The sequence below is a fragment of the Pseudophryne corroboree genome, chromosome 8 (genome assembly GCF_028390025.1).
Source record: "Pseudophryne corroboree isolate aPseCor3 chromosome 8, aPseCor3.hap2, whole genome shotgun sequence".
NCBI classification, from domain to species: domain Eukaryota; kingdom Metazoa; phylum Chordata; class Amphibia; order Anura; family Myobatrachidae; genus Pseudophryne; species Pseudophryne corroboree.
Genome location: NC_086451.1, coordinates 19,519,638 through 19,539,885, shown reverse-complemented (window position 1 = coordinate 19,539,885; position 20,248 = coordinate 19,519,638). Strand labels below are relative to the sequence as shown.

General features: G+C 46.9%; 1 protein-coding gene across 2 annotated transcripts in view; it reads left to right on the top strand.

Annotated features, from left to right (window-relative positions):
- The window catches only part of LOC134948168 (ficolin-2-like), a 625,934-nt gene that overhangs the window by 540,729 nt on the left and 64,957 nt on the right, over positions 1–20,248 (top strand). The window lies entirely within an intron of this gene.

The window sequence follows — 20,248 nt, the reverse complement described above, 5'->3', positions numbered from 1 at the left end:
ATGCCCATAGTGAGGTCATTTAGAAATCTAATAACCCCAATCAGACATAGCTCAAAGGCATTAGGAGTACATCCTGGAGAGAAGTCTTTATCATTAAACTAGTTAAAAGACAGACCCCTGGGCCGGATTATGGGGGGGGGGGGGGGGGAGCAGTCGCTACTCACACAGGAGCTGCCAGGTTTCTGGAAGTACTGCTGCTGGGAGCTGGGGCTCTGTTATGCAGAGGGTGTAGCATTAGCCTTTTATATATAGATGATGTATATCTGTAATGGGCAGGCTAAAATGATGCTGCATTGTACGCACCAGTACAGGCACGTGTAATCTCACCAGTCCCCGCACAGCTCACAGCCAGTATGGGGGGTAGGGGACACCAGTAGACACCAGCAGTTGACTAGAGGGTATGGGTATTGCCTGTGCGGGGTGTGGGATGGGCAAGCACAGGACCCCATCCCTCACCCGCATCATCTGCAGCCCCAGTGCCGACCCCTCCTCCTCCCAGTCACCGCACTGCTCACCCCACACAGGGTCTCACACCTTCCTGCCAGACTGATTCACCTTCTCCCCCTGCTGGTAAGTGGCCACACGTGTCCCTGGTGCCTCTGCTCTGAGCGATGCAGACCGCCTGCTGTTTTTTTCTGGGGTTGCAGTCGGAAAACCGGCACTAATTCGATTGTTTGTTATTCAATAGAGACCATTTTCAACAGTTTTTTGCTCCGTTTTCACCATGCCTTTTCGTTTTTTTTTTTTGTTTTGTTCAATCGGCATTGGTGAAAACTGACCAAAAAACTGTCAACAATGCCCGCAAATTCGACAAAACACATGGATCGGCGTGGCAAATTCACCAATCCACATGGTTTTCACCCGGGCAGATTTTTCTACAAGTTATTTCAACCTACAAATGGGCGGAAAGTGTTGTTTTTTTTCGACTGAGAACATTATCCCCTTCCTGTTAAAATACTGTAGGCCGGCAGCCGGAATCCCAAGCCTTGTCAATGCCGATAGCCGGAATCCCAAGCACTGACAATGCCACCAGCCGGAATCCCAAGCACTGACAATGCCACCAACCAGAATCCCGGCTAGAAGGGGGCTATTCCCACAACACCTATAGAGTGAGAATGGAACCTGTGGTGAGCGCAGCAAGCCACTGAGCCCGCAGCGTTGAAAGCACAGTGAGCCCGTAATGGGCTTCATTGCGCTTGCCCCCCTGCTGGCATTCTGGCGGACGGGATTCCGGTATCTGTATTCTGACAGCCGGTAACCCGGCCGCCGGCATACCATACCCAACGTGTTTCTTAATAGTAGCCAGCCCCTTTACACACCTATATCTCCTTATTAAATAATTTACACACAACTGTTTTATTATATATGATATGTGTTGGGTACTATTTTTCCACTCACCAGTGCATTTCTTATTTGCTATCTCATAACATTTTATTTTTTACTTTACGTAAGTTTTGTCCTAATTTTAATACCTATATGTTAATTGCAAGTATTTTATGCTTTAAGGTTGAAGTCTCTTTCCCGTAAAAAAAAAATAGGATTTTAATTACCTACCGGTAAATCCTTTTCTCGTAGTCCGTAGAGGATGCTGGGGTCCATTTTAGTACCATGAGGTATAGACGGTTCCACAGGAGCCTTCGGCACTTTAAGACTTTTCAACAGTGTGAACTGGCTCCTCCCTCTATGCCCCTCCTCCAGACCTCAGTATAGGAACTGTGCCCAACTTCGAGAGAAGAATTTACATTAAACTAGTGGCGAGATTCACACCAGCTCACACCATACAAAACATGCCGCCTAACATGGCTTTCAATATAACCCATGCTAACGTGCATGCATAACGTAACAGCAACAGCTGTGAACATCTTAACACATGAGAACCTGTGTAAAAAGATAAAATGTAGTTCTGCAGGAAAAATGAGCAATGGGCGGGCGCCCAGCATCCTCTACGGACTACAAGAAAAGGATTTACCGGTAGGTAATTAAAATACTATTTTCTCTTACGTCCTAGAGGATGCTGGGATCCATTTTAGTACCATGGGGATGTACCAAAGCTCCTAGTACGGGTGGGAAAGTGCTAATGTTCCTGCAGAACTGACTGACCAAACTAAAGGTCGTCAGCAGCCAAGGTGTCAAACCTGTAAAACTTAGCAAACGTGTTTGCCCCTGACCAAGTAGCTGCTCGGCAAATTTGCAACACTGAGACACCCCGGGCAGCCGCCCAGGAAGAACCCACTTTCCTTGTAGAGTGGGCCTTTACCGAACTCAGTAACGGCAATCCTGCCGTGGAATAAGTGTGCTTAATGGTACCTCTGATCCAGCGCGCAATAGTCTGCTTAGAAGCAGGACCCCCAATCTTGTTGGGGTCATAGAGGACAAACAAAGATTCTGTTTTCCTTATCTGAGCCGTTCTTGCAACATAAGTCCTCAATGCTCTGACAACATCCAAGGACTTTGAAACAGCTGAGGTGTCAGAAGCCACTGGCACCACCTCAGGTTGGTTGATATGGAAATAAGACACAACCTTTGGAAGAAATGCTGACGCGTCCGCAGTTCAGCTCTATCTAGTTCAGCTCTATCTTCATGAAAAATCAAATAAGGACTCTTGTGTGACAGAGCCCCTAATTCAGACACTCATCTGCCTGAGGCCAAGGCCAACAGCATGACCACTTTCCAAGTGAGAAACTTCAACTCTACCTCTTGTAGAGGCTCAAACCAGTCCGATTTAAGGAACTGCAACACCACATTAAGATCCAATGGTGCTGCAGGAGGCACAAAGGGAGGTTGGATGCGCAGAACTCCTTTCACGAACGTCTGGACCTCAGGAAGGGGAACCAACTGTTTCTGAAAGAAAATGGACAAGGCCGAAATTTGGACCTTGATAGACCCTTATCTCAAGCCAGCATCCACACCCGCCTGTAGAAATAGGAGAAGACCTCCTAATTTAAACTCCACCGCAGGAGACTTCTTGGATTCACACCAAGATACATATTTTCTCCAAATACGATGGTAATGTTTGGACGTTATCCCTTTCCTGGCCAGATTAAGTGTGGGAATGACTTCATTGTGAATACCCTTACGGGTTAGGATCTGGCGCTCAACAGCCATGCTGTCAAACGCAGCCACAGTAAGTCTTGATAAACAAACGGCCCCTACTGAAGCAGATCCTCGTGAAGAGGAAGAGGCTGAGGATCTTCCAGTAATAACTCCTGAAGATCTGGATACCAAGCCCTCCTTGTCCAGTCTGGGGCAATGAGAATTGCTTGAACCCTTGTTCTTCTGATGATCTTGAGAACTTTTGGTATTAGTGGAAGTGGAGGGAACAGATACACCGACTGAAACACCCACTGAGTCACCAATGCATCCATTGCTATTGCTTGTGGGTCTCTTGACCTGGAACAATATTTCTGAAGCTTCTTGTTGAGACACGATGCCATCATATCTATTTGAGGAACGCCCCAACGATCTGCTACCTCTGCAAAGACTTCTGGGTGGAAGCCCCATTCTCCTGGATGGAGATCGTGTCTGCTGAGGAAGTCTGCTTACCAGTTGTCCACTCCTGGAATGAAAATTGCCGACAGAGCTTTTGCATGTCTGTCTGCCCAGAGGAGTATCTTTGTCACCTTTGCCATTGCCGCTCTGCTTTTTGTTCCACCCTGGCGGCTTATGTAAGCTAATGCCGTTACATTGTCTGACTGGATCTGTATGGGACGATCTTGAAGAAGGTGTGCCGCTTGATGAAGGTTGTTGTACACAGCTCTCAATTCCAGAATGTTTATGTGAGGAGTACTTCTTGACTAGACCATTGTCCTTGGAAGCTTTCCCCTTGCGTGACTGCTCCCCAACCTAGGAAGCTTGCATCTGTGGTCACCAGGATCCAAGTCTGAATCCCGAACCTGCATCCCTCCAGGAGGTGAAAACTTTGAAGCCACCACAAGAGTAAAATTCTGGCTTTTGTTGACTGGATTATCTTCCGGTGCATGTATAGGTGTGATCCGGACCACTTGTCCAGTAGGTCCCGTTGGAACACCCTGGCGTGGAATCGTCCAAATTGTAAAATCTTGTAGGCCACTACCATCTTCCCCAGCAGGCGGATGCACTGATGAATCGATATGTGTGCTGGTTTTAAAACTTGTTTGACCATCCTCTGGATCTCCAGAGCCTTTTCCACCAGTAGGAATACTTTCTGTGCTTCCGTGTCCAATATCATTCCCAGAAATGATAACTTCCTTGTGGGTTCCAATTGTGATTTTGGAAGGTTTATGATCCAACCGTGCTGTTAAAGCACCGTCAGGGAAAGTGCAATGTTCTGCACTAGTTTCTCCCTGGTTCTCCCTTTTATGAGGAGATTGTTGAATTTGAACCTTTTCAAATAAAGGTTCAGAGTCTTTAGGTTTAAAATCGTTCTGACCGAGGCATCCGGTTTCGGCATTACAAACAGGCTTGAATAAAACCCTTTTTCCTGTTGTGACACAGGAACTAAGGAAATTACGTTGTCTTGACATAATTTCTGTATTGCGTTCAGCACTTTTGCTCTGTCTTGAACAGAAGCTGGTAAGGCTGATTTGAAAAATCGGCATGGGGAAAGGTCCTGAAATTCCAATTTGTACCCTTGGGATACTATCTGCAATACCCAAGGGACCAGATCTGAGTGAACCCAGGCCTGGCTGAAAGACAGTAGACGTGCCCCCTCCCGATCGTACTCCCGCAGGGGAGCCCCAGCGTCATGCTGAGGTTTTAGCAGAAGTAGCTGTTGACTTCTGCTCCTGCGAGCCTGATGGTGTTGTAGATGTTTTACCACTTCATCAACCTCTTCCTGCGAAAAAGGGGGTACACTTTGCCGTTTTGGACTTGTTGGGGCAAAAGGATTGCATCGTACGAGAATGAAATCCTTTCCTAGGTGGAGCAGCTGCAGAAGGCAGAAATGCTGACTTGCCTGATGTAGTTGTTGAAATCATGGCATCCAGCTTGTCTCCAAAGAGGGCTTCTCCATTGTAAGGAAGCGCCTCAATATTCTTTTTTGATTCCGCATCAGCATTCCATTAGCGGATCCACAGCGCCCTGCGGGCTGAAATTGCCATAGCGGAGGATCTTGAACTCAGCAACCCAATATCCTTTATAGCTTCCACTAAGTAACCTGCAGCATCTTTGATATGGGCGAGAGTTAGGACTATTTCATCCCTGTCAACTGTGTCTATGTTAACAAGCAAGTTGTCAGACCATTTTTCTACAGCGTTACCTACCCACGCACAAGCAATGGTGGTCCTGGGCACTGTTCCGTTAGCCGTATATATGGATTTTAGGGTTGTTTCTAATTTACAGTCAGCTGGATCTTTTACGGAGGCTGAACTAGGGGCAGGCAAAACTATTTTCTTATACAGCCGAGAAACTGAGGTGTCTATCATTGGGGGTGTCTCCCATTTGTGCCTGTCTTCCTCATGGAAAGGGTACGCTACACGTATCCTTCTGGGAAGGGTAAATTTCTTCTCAGGGTTAGCCCAGGATTCTTCAAAGAACGCATTCAAGTCCTTTGAAGGAGGAAAAGTCACAACCTGCTTTTTATTTATTTTATTTAATTTAAAATAATCCTTTTCCTCTGGGACCAGTGTTGTTTCAGGAAACTCCAACACTTCCTTTATAGCAACTATCATACATTGTATGCTTTTGATTAATTTGGGGTCTACCCCTCTCAAATCCCCAGTGTCGATGTCAGAGTCGGAATCTGTGTCTGTGTCTCCTTGCATTTTCTGGGCCAGAGACCTTTTCTGGGAACTTGAGGGGTCCCGTGTGGATGACGTGGAGGGACCAGCAAATAGTACATCCTCCACTGATTTTCTCCAGTATTTTGTCTGTTGTTCAGACTCAGAGAGTTTTCTAGAAAGCTTTGACATATTACTTTGTAATTTTCTCACCCACATCTAAAATGGCTTCCTCAGGGGAAGAGCTCTCTCCATTGTCTGACATGTCACAGCCGTGCACTTTCACACCACAATCACACAGGGAGCTATCAGTGACAGAACCACACTAAAATCTGTCAGAGAAACGCAGAGAGATTTGCCAGTTCACACACCGCGCCCTATATGAAGAGAATTGTATATGTATATTTATTATACAAAACCTTCAGCACTTTATTTCAAAATTAGACACTCTCACCTAATGTAATAACCCCCCCCCCCCCCCCCCCCCCCCACCTCCCCCTCTCTATAACACCCTGGTACTTGTTTCAGCGTTGTTATGAGGAGGAACAGTGTCTGTCAGCTTTTCTCTGTGACCCTGCATGATAAAATAGCACTGAGTGAGTGTCTGGCAAATCTGAGGAGAAGCCCCGCCCCCTGTAATGGTGCGATCCTGCCTCAGCAACAATGATTTTTATACTGGCTGGGGTTTGTAAATCAGAGGCTATACATGTATTTACTGTTTTGCCAGTGAGAGTAAGGATTTTCCATGCAACTCAGGGCACCCCCCTCCACGCCCTGCACCCTGTGTGTGTTTTGAGATGCATGCTCGTGCAGCTTCAGCCGCTGTGCTGTGCCTTTTTTGCCACCAACGATGACCGGAGGACCCCTCTCTGCAGGACTACGGTAATATACTCACCAGCCTTCTGACTTCTGGCTCTGTTAGGGGGTGGCGGCAGTGCTGTGGGCACTTCTCCCAAAATGACCCTCTCCAGGAGGGACAGAATGCTCTGCTCCTGGACTTCCCTCTTAATTTATGATTGCCAGCACCTGTGGTGAACAGTAGCGGATCTTGCCACGGGCAAGCAGGACTTTTGCCCGGGGCGCCACCTTCCGGAGGACGCCGGTGCCATCCGGAGGGCGCCGCACCACAGCAAGATCCGCTGCTGCTGTGCCCCCCGCTGCCCGGTCTGTCCCGCTGCCCCCCGCTGTGAAGGAAACTAGACGCTACGCGTCTAGTTTCCCTTCATGGAGAGGACCCTTACTGTGCGGTGCGCGATGACGTCATCACGCACCGCACAGCAGTTCAGCGGCGCTCATAGTCTGTGTCATAAGTATCTTCTTTATTTAATTGTAATAATTTGATGAGCTTAAAGTACTGTGGGAGGCACTGGTAGCAGTGCCTCCCGTGGATAATGGGAACGGGCGCAGAGCAGGGGGCGGGGCCAAGCACTGGGCTGTAAAAGCCCATTAAAACAGAGCAGGAAAGCGGCACTGAAACAAGTGCCTCGCTGACAGGGACACCACCCCCATGCCAGCGAGGCACCTGTGATTGGGCAGCGGATCCAGTGCTGCCCAATCACCCACACGACGCTGGAGGGGGTAGAGGCGGTGGGATCCGGCGGCTGTGACTGGCGTTGGAGCGATGGGCCTGAAGCAGGAGTGAGGGGTGAGTTCTCTATGTGATATTTGTGTTGTCTCATGTCGCGCAGTGCTCACCTCTCCTCCAATCCCTCCGCTTCCAGCCGCTGCCGCCTCCTTCCTGCCTGCGGCACTGTGACTTGTGTTGCCAGGCGCGTCCCGTTACTAAGCAACGGGCCGGGAGCTGTCTGTGAATGAGTCCGGGTTCTCTCTCTCTCTCTCTCCCCTCGGGCTTCACCCCTGGCCCATGGGTGCCTGGAGGTGGGGGGGGGGGCTTCATTTAAGGGGTCCCCACTCCTCCAGGGAACCCCGGCCAGTGGTGACTAGTTGGGGGGGTAATGCCACGGCCGCAGGGACCTCCATAAATGTGTCCCTCGGCTGTGGCATTATGTCCCTGGCTAGTGGAGCCCGGTGCTGGTTTAAAAAATACGGGGGACCCCTACAACTTTTGTCCCCCGTATTTTTTGGAACCAGGACCGGACCAAGAGCCCGGTGCTGGTTGTCTAAATACGGGGAACCCCTGTCCAATTTTTCCAAGTATTTAAACAACCAGGACCGGCTCAAAGAGCCCGAGGCTGGTTATACTTAGGAGGGGGGACCTCACGCATTTTTTTTTTTTTTAAACCATTCAGACCCTTCTCCATTAAGTTAATGGAAGCCCTGGACAACAAAATTTCATTCATGTCCTATAAAAATGTACAATATATCACAAGTATGATGAGCAGGAGGGCAGCGGGCATTGGTGGCATCGGACTGAGATGCAAATTAGTGGCGGAGGGCTGGGTCAGTTGATGGTGGGTGAGTTTGTAAGCCATTGGCGGTGGCACAGGGCAGAGCCGACCTTAGGCATAGGCAAACTAGGCAATTGCCTAGGGCATCTGGTATGCCTAGGGGCACAAGCAGCTTCTGCTGATTAAAATGATATGCAGCATGCCTATATACTGTGTGCAGCATTTTGTATGCAGACACAGCCACAGTCTCACACAGTATATAGGCATGCTGCATATCATTTTAATCAGCAGAAGCTGCTTGTGGATCCTAGCCACATAGCAATGCAATTAAGATGCATTTTCATAAAAAATAGGCACCCGACGTTAGCAGAGCTGCCAGTTGACTCACGCCAGGAACTATATGTGTCATTATTTGTATAAGGGCATTAATAATGTGTAACATATGTGTAAGGGGCACTATGTGTGTCATTATGTGTATAAGGGCACCAATAATGTGTGGCATATGTGTAAGTGACATTATGTGTGTCATTATGTGTATAAGGTCATTAACAATGTGCGGCATATGTGTAAGGGAAATTATGTGTATAAGGGCATTAAGAAGGGTTGGCATAATGTATAAGGCACACTATGTCTATAAGTACATTAATAATGTGTATCATATGTGTAAGGGGCATTACTGTGTGGTATTATGTGTATAAATGCATTACCAATGTGTGGCATTATGTGCATAAGGTGCTCTATTGTGTGGCGTAACATATAGGAAGGGCACTACTGTGTGGTCTAATGTGAATAAAGAGCAATATGGTGTGGTGTAATGTGGATAAGGAGCAATATGGTGTGGTGTAATGCGAATAAGGAGCAATTCAGTATGATGTTATGTGAATGAGGGGTATTACTGTGAGAATTAACGTATATAAGGTAAATTTGTACTACTGTGTGATGTAATGTGAATAAGGGACACTATCATATGATAAATTGTGAATAAAGTTGCACTACTGTGAATTGCGGGTACAATTGTGTGGCCATACCCCTTGCCAGCAAAACACATACCTTTTTGGGCTGTGCGCCGAACGTGCACACTGTTCTTATCTAAATCACAGGGAGTAGGAAAACAAAAAATGGACTGCTATGGGTGGGGGGTGATGGTGCTGGGAAAGGGGTGCAGGGTCAGAGGCGGAACTAGCGGTGGTGCTAGGGGGCACCAGCCAAAATTTTGCCTAGGGCATCATATTGGTTAGGGCCGGCTCTGGCACAGGGCATCGACTCAGGGTCAGTAGCGGGCATTTACTCGGCGGCGGTAGGGGTCATCGGCAGATTTGGTGGACATTATGGCTGTAGTGCCTTACCAGCCACTGACCTCACTGCACGCCACTGCCCTATGCATAGCTGCCCTATTGGGGCAGATGTATTGAGCCTGGAGAAGTGATAAAGCAGTGATAAGTGAAAGGTGATAACACACCAGCCAATCAGCTCCTAGCTGTCAATTTACATATTGGAGCTGATTGGCTGGTTTGTTATCACCTGGTACTTATCACTGCTTTATCACTTCTGCAGGCTCAATACATCTGCCCCAACGTGCTGAAACTTTTCGTTTAGTTTTCTGGACTGAAAGGATGGTTAACAGGCATTCTATATACCACAGGTTATGGGGTGATGGACCTCAGATGTATAAGGCCTCATATGTCTATTATATGTGATTGAGGTTGCAAAGGTTCAATAAAAATGTTGCCTTTACGACAACGAGATAGCTACAAGAATGGTGAGTAGTGATGCCATTCATATATGACAAAATACAAGTGGATTGTATCAGTGTGTTTTAATGACAATTATGTGACTTTTGCCCCATATTCTGGCCCACCTGTATAAATGTGTGTGGACCTTTGTTCAACTCTAACCAAAGGCCTTGGAACACTGTATTGACAGAACATTTTATATCAACACCAGACAACAGAGATGAACAACATCACACATTTGTCACGTGCACAAGAGTTGCTATTTAAGGCAAATTGCTGAATGTGCAGTTGAATTACAGTGTTATAATGCAGGTGTTCAAATTTGGCATTTATTATTGAAATAGATAAATCAATAAGAGCCTTTGTTAATAACCGTAATTGTGGCAATGGTGCCCCCTGCTGCTTATAAAAGTAAAGCACTAATGCATGCAAGTTTTCTGTAAGTTTGTGTACATGAACTGGGAAGTTACCGCCCCCTTAGGGAATAAAAAGGGCTTGCACGACTGCACAACAGCCTGGGCATCCATTTCTGGGTATTTGACTGAAGGAGACAGCGAGGCTCCGCAGGGACTGATCTCAGAATATAGCTGAGTATATATACCTTTTATATTTCTTGAATATATATTTCATATATCTTTTACATCTTTTATTAATAAACTGTGCTTTTAAATTGAAAAATATTGATTCATGCGTTTACAGTAATCATGTGATAACTCTCAATGCTATCCGTGTTATTAATATCTCACTGGGAACAGTAGGACGTGACGCATCTCAGATAGCTTCCCCAACCAGCGCCATGACTTTCCTACACATTTAGTGGTGGCTACTTTCCCATACAAGCGTCACTCTCCAGCCAGATGCTGGCTTCCTCACGGTCCCTTATTGGATGCCTGGTGTAGGACCAGGGAGTGTAGTTTGTTCATGAAATTATTCTCAGAAATGGAGTTCTCTTATGAGTTACAGGAGTTCAGAAACAGAGGGGGCAGAAGACAGATTTGGTGCCTCCTACAGTTTGCAAGTACATCCTATTAGCATGCATATGTCAAAGGTTACTGTATTTAAAACAAAGCTAATGTTTGAAGAATCTCTATAGAGATTACTATAGATGGGATAGCACTATTTAGTAGACAGTGCCCTTGTTGTCCACTGTCTTCAAGCACGCGTCAGGCACACCCCACATCAGAGTCCATGGAGGCTAGTAGTCCAAAGAAATGACGCAATTCACTAAAGGTCCAACAGGATCTGTAATTCCTGTTCAGTTCTTCCAGGTGAACAACAACTTAGATGGGGTGATGTTCCACTTTTAACCCTAGCGTGGATCTCATGGTGGTGCACCTTCATCAGGGCTAATTTAAGTTACCGATTCCTCAAAGGACTGAGGACAGCAGGGTTAGTAACTTCACATTATCGGCATACCCCCAGCTGTGCTTGGTTCTAGCCAGTCTATATGTTCTTGGCATTACATAATAGGTGCCCACTTTACTAGATGAAAGTGCTTGGATTGCCCTACTATCTGGGCATTCACCCAGCCATTATAGTCATTCTGTGTGACTTCATGTTAAGCATTACCTATGACTTTTGATACAACATGGCCGCCCGAAATTAAGGAAAGTCCCATCATGTGTCATCAGTAGCAGGTGCTAACAATCGGAGTGCCCCGGCCAGCTGGTTACCACGGTGACTAGAAATACTATACAGAACCTATCAGAGCCTGGAGACATTAAGATCAGTATACAACTATCAAAAGCTTACATATAGGCGATGCATGACAGCCAGTACAACCTGTGCTGGTAAGAAGAGGCCTAGGGCCAGATGTAATGACGTCAAAGTTCCGTGGCCGCGCTGAATGCCGGCCGAACGCAGACTTTTTTTTAAGGGGCAATCACTTACAAGGCATGGTTTTGCATTGTAAGTGATTTCCTCTTTAAAAATTTCCAAGTTTGGTCTGCATCCCGCACAGCCGCTGAACTTGGCATCATTTGCATCCGGCCCCTAACCTTTATTTTGCAAGTAGCGAACTAACAATGGCAGCTGGCATCTACTTGTGTTTGCCCACATCAGGAAAGAGCGATAGGTTATTTCTTGTCACTTGGTCTAGGTACTAGGAATTGTGTTCTTTTATAAGATTAGGTGAGTAATTCAGAGTTGATCGCTAGACTGTGTTTTCTCACAGCCTGCAGAGAGAGTTAGATTTGGGTGGGTTTTTTGTTTCTGTGCAGGGTAAATACTGGCTGCTTTATTTTTACACTGCAATTTAGATTTCAGTTTGAACACACCCCACCCAAATGTAACTCTCTCTGCACATGTTACATCTGCCCCACCAGCGGTGCAGCAAGGTTTTGCCCATTAGAGATTTTTTGCTTTTGCTATCAACCCTGAATTAGGCCCTATGAGATTATAATTCAGACTATAATTAGCAAATGTGCTCCTAAACAGAAAGCCGAATAAGATTGGAAGGTTTCTGTGAAAGATTGAAGGGGAAGAATCCCTGAACCCGCAATGTTGTCCTCATCTCTTATGGTCTTCATTCTGCTCATCGCTTGCGGTAAAGCGGAGGTCATCTGCCCAGGTAAGTCCTGGTTCCTAGGTTTTTCCATTGCATGTTTTCACAAACAGGGCCGGTGCAAGGTTTCTCGGCACCCTAGGCAAAATTTCTGCCTACACCCCCGAACCCCCCCCCCCCTCCTCCCCCCTCCCGGCCCTCCCCTTCCCCTGTTGCTTGGACAGTGGAGTGGTCATGTTATCTAGAGGCTGTGTTAACAGTATGTTGATCCTCCTGAAGCAGCCAAGTAACAGCAAAAGAAAACCTGATAAATATTATATTAAATGCACACAAGTTAAAAAGCATCCAGCCCCACATCCATATATAGTATAATACCGCAGTCTGTAGTTTTATACAGTATTATAGATAGGCACCAGGGTTGTAACTAGAACTTTGTGGCAGTGACGTGCGGTGAGGTCATTGGCCGGGGAGGCACTGAGATTATATATATATATTATATACACATACATATACAGTAGTCGAAGTGGACATTTTTGAAGTGGGGGTATGGAAAAGTGAAGGTTGCAATTATGCGCGTGACTCCGGAAGAGGGGGTGTGGCCACTCAAATTGGGGCGTGTCCTTCAGTGTAGTAGGACCCCTTATACTATCTAGTACTGGCGCCCCTTTCACCTGATGCCACACAGTATGACCCGAAATTCACATTACAGCACACGGAATGAGCCGAAATTCACACTACAGCACATGGTATGAGCCAAAATTCACATTACAGCACACAGTATGAGCCGAAATTCACATTATAGCTCACGGTATGAGCCAAAATTCACACTACAGCACACGGTATGAGCCAAAATTTACATTACAGCACACGGTATGACCCGAAATTCATATTTTACCACACAGTATGAGCCGAAATTCACATTACAGCACACAGTATGAGCCAAAATTCACATTACAGAACACGCTATGACCCAAAATTTTGATTTTACCACACTGTATGAGCCGTAATTCACATTATAGCCATGGTATGAGCTGAAATTTACATTATAGCAAACGGTATGACCCACAATTCAGGGACAGGGAAAGAGAGTGAAAGTAGTGACAGAGAGTGACAACAGGGACAGGGAAAGTGACCGCAGAGGACATAGGGAAGCAGGAGAACCTGATATGTGCAGCAGAGGTGCGGAAGGGACTGTGGTTGTCGGTGGCAGATGAGCCCATGGTCTGCAGGGGATGCAGCGGTACTAAGCTGTCCTTCGTCGCTGCGGCGTTGATGTCCCTCTGATCGCCGCAAGTTGTGGTCTGCGGTGGTCAGCTTTCAATGGCGGTGCAGCGTGCAGCAGTGAGCGCTGGTCAGCGGCGGGCAGCTGTGATATAAATATATCATTTTTTTACATTTATTTTATTTATTTTTCCATGTCCCTGCGTCCAAGTGATCTGGGGGTGAGCTGGAGTCCAAGTGATCTTGCCCAGATCACTTGGACTGCAGCTCACCCCCAGATCACTTGGACTGCAGCTCACCCCCAGATCACTTGGACTGCAGCTCACCCCCAGATCACAAGGGGGGGAGCTGCAGTCCAAGTGATCTGGGGGTGAGCTGCCCAGACACTTACCACCAAGCACAACTCCCCCCCCCCCCCTCGCCTTAGTGGTCCTGGTTCCTCAGTCCCAGAGGAAGCAGATGCTGAGGGCACGCAAATAGAGGTAACAGCGCTGCCCATTGTCTCCGGAGCTGCCGCTGCTGTAGGCAACTCCAGCATCGTGTGAAGTGGCAGGCAGCTCCACTGTAGCGTCGGGTCCCGCCGCAGCTTGACCTCAATGCCTATGGGTGATTGGACCAGCGGATCCAGTACTGGATCCGCTGTCCAATCACATCTGCCTCGCTGACAGGGGCAGGTTTTCCCTGTCAACGAGGCACTGGCATATGTGCCGCTTCCCCCGCAGTTTTTTAATGGGTTTTTACAACCCTGTGCTTGGCCCCGCCCCCCTTTCTCTCCCATTCCAATTGTTACCGGGAGCCACTGCTATCTGTGCCTCCCAAAGTGATTTAAAGATTTAAAATGCTTATCATAATAAACTACACGTCCCTGCTTTGTGGGCCCCCGTAGTAGAATCTTGAAAGGGCAGCATTGAGGGGATAGGGAGACGCAGGATGATAGGGAGACGCGGGGCGGCAGAGAGTGGATAGGGAGACGCGGGGCTGCAGGGAGGTGATAGGGAGACGCGGGCGGCAGGGAGGGGATAGGGAGACGCGGGGCGGCAGAGAGGGGATAGGGAAACTCGGAGCTGCAGGGTGGGGATAGGGAGACGCAAAGCTGCAGGGAGGGGATAGGGAGACGCGGGGCGGCAGGGAGGGGATAGGGAGACGCGGAGCTGCAGGGAGGGGATAGGGAGACGCGGAGCTGCAGGGAGGGGATAGGGTGACGTGGAGCTGCAGGGAGGGGATAGGGAGACACGAGGTGGGAGGGAGGGGATAGGGAGACGTGGAGCTGCAGGGTGGGGATAGGGAGATGCAAAGCTGCAGGGAGAGCATAGGGAGACACGGGGCGGCAGGGAGGGGATAGGGAGATGCGGAGCTGCAGGGAGGGGATAGGTAGACGTGGAGCTGCAGGGAGGGGATAGGTAGACGTGGAGCTGCAGGGAGGGGATAGGGAGACACGGGGTGGTAGGGAGGGGATAGGGAGACACGGGGCGGCAGGGAGGGGATAGGGAGACGCAGAGCTGTAGGGAGGGGATAGGGAGATGCGGGGCGGCAGGGAGGGGATAGGGAGACGCGGAGCTGCAGGGAGGGGATAGGGAGACGCGGAGCTGCAGGGTGGGGATAGGGAGACGCGGAGCTGCAGGGAGGGGATAGGGAGACGCGGAGCTGCAGGGAGGGGATAGGGAGACGCGGAGCTGCAGGGTGGGGATAGGGAGACGCAGGCTGCAGGGAGGGGATAGGGAGACGCGGAGCTGCAAGGAGGGGATAGGGAGACGCAGAGCTGCAGGGAGGGGATAGGGAGACGCGGAGCTGCAGGGTGGGGATAGGGAGACGCAGGGAGGGGATAGGGAGACGCGGAGCTGCAGGGAGGGGATAGGGAGACGCGGAGCTGCAGGGAGGGGATTTGGATTCTATATATAGTTCCGGTGATCGGCGCCATCTTTACTTCGGACTTGGAGAGTGCACAGTAAGGATGTGTTTCTTCTGTGCTGTATTCTGTGCTGTAATCGGATAGGCAGGGTAGGGAAACGGGGCAGGAGAGAGCAGAGGGGTTGCAGCAGGAGAATTGAGTTAAAGTGTGACTGTCACTGTGTTAGGGCTCTGCATAGTAGACAGTGCACTGCATATAGCATACTGTGGAGGTGTATAGGATCAGGTGTTGTTCTCTGTCTATAAGGGACTGTGTACTGCCGTACACAACTGCTATATATCCTCTGTGTGTGATCCAAATCAAAAAATATATTTCTATTGGTGCTTCACTCTGACTACCAGTACAGTGGGTGCCGTACCTTACTGCTATATATTCTCTGTGTGTGATCCAGAGCAAAAAATATATTTCTATTGGTGCGTCACTCAGTGACGACTAGCACTGTGGGTGCCATACACTAGTGCTATATATCTGTGTGTGATCCAAAGCCAAAAATATATTTCTATTATGTATTTGAAAGGAGTGCTCTGTCTGCTGTATCTGATAGGGGTGATCTGTTGGTCCATCATGGGGCTCTGCCTCAGTGTAAAATTAAAAAAAGCTAAAAGCAAAAAGCCTAAAATTATCATTATAAAAAAAGCTATTTTTTTGTTTGTTTGTGCTGTACCCCAGTGTACTATACAATTTTTATTTTCACAAGTACTGTGACACTGCCCGTTCAGACTGCAGTATATTATTTCCTACTCACAAACGCATTGTGCGACGCTGTCGGTGTAGTCAACCACAGTGTGTAATTATTATATATATTTCTGATTCATTTAGGTGACACTGTAACTGCCAGTGTGTGATATAAAAAATACTTTTACATATTTTTGACTCATTTGTGTGGCACTGTAAATGCACTGTGTGATATAAAAAATAATATATATATTTTGATTTAAATTAATATTTTGTGCTGTGTCATCCCAGTATATATCCAGGGACTGCAGCTGTTCCGTCCATCTAGGGATGTTCTGTCAGTTCACCCAAAATAAAATAATTTTTTATATATATATATATATATATATATATATATATATATTTTGTGCTGTATCCTCCCAGAATACATCCAGGTGTGCTCCATCCATTTCAGGGTGTGGTGTCTGTAGGTCATAACTTATAACTTATTGTCTTATTTTCGTAACTCTTCTTATCACCACATTGTAATTAATATAAATTAATATTATTAATAATAATTATAAATTTGATAAATTTAAATGAAATTAATGTAAATAAACTCTCCACGCTCATATAATGAACTTTCTGTATATTGAAGATATCTTGGAGGAAATTAAGAATTTGATTCTAAATAAATTAAATTTAAATAAATTGAAATTAAAATTTGTGTAATAAATGAAATCTAAAATATTGTTTTTATTCTCTTTGCGTTAATCATCTTTTTGTGAACTGAAATCTTGAGCCTTGCCTAGTGCGTCTTTTTTTAAATACAATCTTTTTTAAAAAATATTTTGTCTTCCCAGTATATACATCCAAGGGCTTCTGCTGCTCCGTCCAGCTACCTCTGTGCAACTTTTTGGCCTAAACTGGATAAAAACAAGGGCCCTCATTCCGAGTTGTTCGCTCGCTAGCTGCTTTTAGCAGCATTGCAAACGCTAGGCCGCCGCCCTCTGGGAGTGGATCTTAGCTTAGCAGAATTGTGAACAAAAGATTAGCAGAACTGCTACTAAATATTTCTTTGCAGTTTCTGAGTAGCTCCAGACCTACTCCTAGACTGCGATCACCTCAGTCCATTTAGTTCCTGGTTTGACGTCACAAACACGCCCTGCGTTTGGCCAGCCACTCCCCCGTTTCTCCAAACACTCCTGCGTTTTTACCTGGAATGCCTGCATTTTTAGCACACTCCCTGAAAACGGCCAGTTTCCGCCCAGAAACACCCACTTCCTGTCAATCACACTACGATCACTCGAGCGATGAAAAAACGTTGCTCGAGCTTGTGTAAATCTGATGTTTGGTCAGTGGCAAACGCAGGATTTGCATGGGGGGGTTTCCAGAACTGGGCGGAGCCAATCACGGGGGTGGGGACTGAGGTGACCCAGCATATGCTGGGTCCGTAAAACTAGTGTGTGTGTGTGTGTGTGTGTATATATATATATATACACACACATATATCTACACACATATATATATATATATATATATATATATATATATACATACATACAGACACACATACATATACACATATACATAGCATATTAAACATGCATACATATATATATATATATATATATATATATATATATGTGTGTGTGTGTACACACATACAGTACATATATATATATATACACACACACACACACACGTATATATATATATATATATATATATATCATGTGTGTATGTGTGTGTGTGTGTGTGTGTGTGTGTGTGTGTGTGTGTGTGTGTGTGTGTTTATATGTATGTATGTATATACATGTGTATATATGTATGCACATGTATATATTATTATCCTTTATTTATATGGCGCCACAAGGGTTCCGCAGCGCCCAATTACAGAGTACATGAATAATCAAACAGGAAAACAGCAACTTACAGTTGATGACAGTATGGGACAAGTACAGGGTAAATAAACATAGTTACTTCAGCAGATGACACTGGAATAAGTATCAGGTGGCAGAAGACTGCTGGAGTTGATGCAGTTGAAGATTATAAAAGTAAGAATGGATAAGCACATGAGGGAAATATATATATGTACTATAATTAAAATAAACTTTTATTGCACTTACAAGTGCCACCAGGAAGACAGCAGGCTGCAGAGGACGCTAGACAGCCATTAATAATACTCATGCAGCTAAAAAAAAAGTGGAGGGGGGTTTCTGGGTGCTCGGAAACCCCCCCTGGGTGCGCCACTGCTGGTGTTAAATTACTTAGCGCATGCGCATTTTCCAGCTAATTGCTGCATTGCGAAAAACGGCACCGAGCGAACAACTCGGAATGACCACCAATGTTGTGAGCTGTGAGGTGTTCAGAATAGTCTGGAAATGAGTGGAAATTAATGTTATTGAGGTTAATAATACTGTAGGAACAAAAAACACCCCCAAATTATGTTATTTTAGCTGTTTCGATTTATATTATTTTTTTTAAATACAGATCCAAAACCCGCAAGGGTGGTTTTGGAAAAACCAATCCAGATCCAAAACTAAGACCTGAAAAATAGCACGGTGCACACCCCTATATCAAACCAAATCGTTCACATTTTTCTTTTGCTGTCCAGATGGCCTACAACAGGGGAATTTCCAGAGAGAATGCCCTGTGACACTGGGAGAAAAAGGTGATAAAGGAGAACGTGGACCTCCAGGAGAGAGAGGTTGGTACTAGCAGGTCCTGCTTCTACTATAAGGACTCATATGGCAATAAGACTGTTCTACTGAGGACAGAGGCAATGTACAGTATATTTAGTTCTATTCCAGGATATATAGATTGGGTGCAGTCAGGGCCGGCGCTACCACTAGGCAGCTTTAGGCAGCTGCCTATGGGCGGCGACCACTGGAGGGCGGCACTGCACAGTGAATAAATTACCAGCCGGCAGCTCCACTCGCGGTTGGCTCCCACGTCATGTTGGCTATTTCCTCCGTCCCTGCGATTGGGCTCCCCCGAATGTTATCCGCGCCCCCCCCCCGCTCCCCGCGTGATTGTATAGCCGAATGTTACCCCCCGCCTTCACGCAATCCCGTGATTGGCTCCTGACCTACTGTGTGTTGTCACCAGCTCCCCTTTCCTCCCCCCGCAATTGGACTCCCGCTCCTGATTGTTACCCGCTGCCTCACCCTCCCTCCTGCATCATGTTACCGACTCCTTCCTGTCCCTGCTCCGCTGCGATATAAGTCAGTGTCGGAGTGTCCCAGAGAACTCGGCCCCCGCCTGCCAGAAGGACCAACACCTGGGCATGGAGGAGGAGGCTGCACTGAGAAGATGACAGCCGGGTCCGTGGATGGCAGAGCGGGCGGACATCTGCGAGAAGCAGCGCACACCCGGGGGTTACCCTCTCACCTTGTGTCAGTAAGTGGTGTCTGTTTAGTGAGTTGGTGTCAGTAAGTGGTGTCTGTTTAGTGAGTTGGTGTCAGTAAGTGGTGTCTGTTTAGTGAGTTGGAGTCAGTAAGTGGTGTCTGTTTGTGTCAGTAAGTGCTGTCTGTGTTCATTTGTGTCAGTAAGTGGGTTTGTGTAAGTAAGTGCTGTCTGTGTGTCAGTAAGTGGTGTCTGCATTCTTGTCAGTAAGTGGTGTCTATGTAGGGTGTGTGTGTCAGTAAGTGATGTCTATGTAGGGTGTGTGTGTGTCAGTAAGTGGTGTCTATGTAGGGTGTGTGTGTCAGTAAGTGGTGTCTATGTAGGGGGTGTGTGTCAGTACGTGATGTCTGTGTAGGGTGTGTGTGTCAGTAAGTGGTGTCTATGTAGGGTGTGTGGGTGTGGGTGTCAGTAAGTGGTATCTATGTAGGGTGTGTGTGTCAGTAAGTGATGTCTATGTAGGGTGTGTGTGTCAGTAAGTGGTGTCTATGTAGGGTGTGTGGGTGTGTGTGTCAGTAAGTGGTGTCTATGTAGGGTGTGTGGGTGTGTGTGTCAGTAAGTGGTGTCTATGTAGGGGGGGTGTCAGTAAGTGATGTCTATGTAGGGTGTGTGTGTGTCAGTAAGTGGTGTCTATGTAGGGTGTGTGGGTGTGTGTGTCAGTAAGTGGTGTCTATGTAGGGTGTGTGGGTGTGGGTGTCAGTAAGTGGTGTCTATGTAGGGTGTGTGTGTCAGTAAGTGGTGTCTATGTAGGGGGTGTGTGTCAGTAAGTGATGTCTATG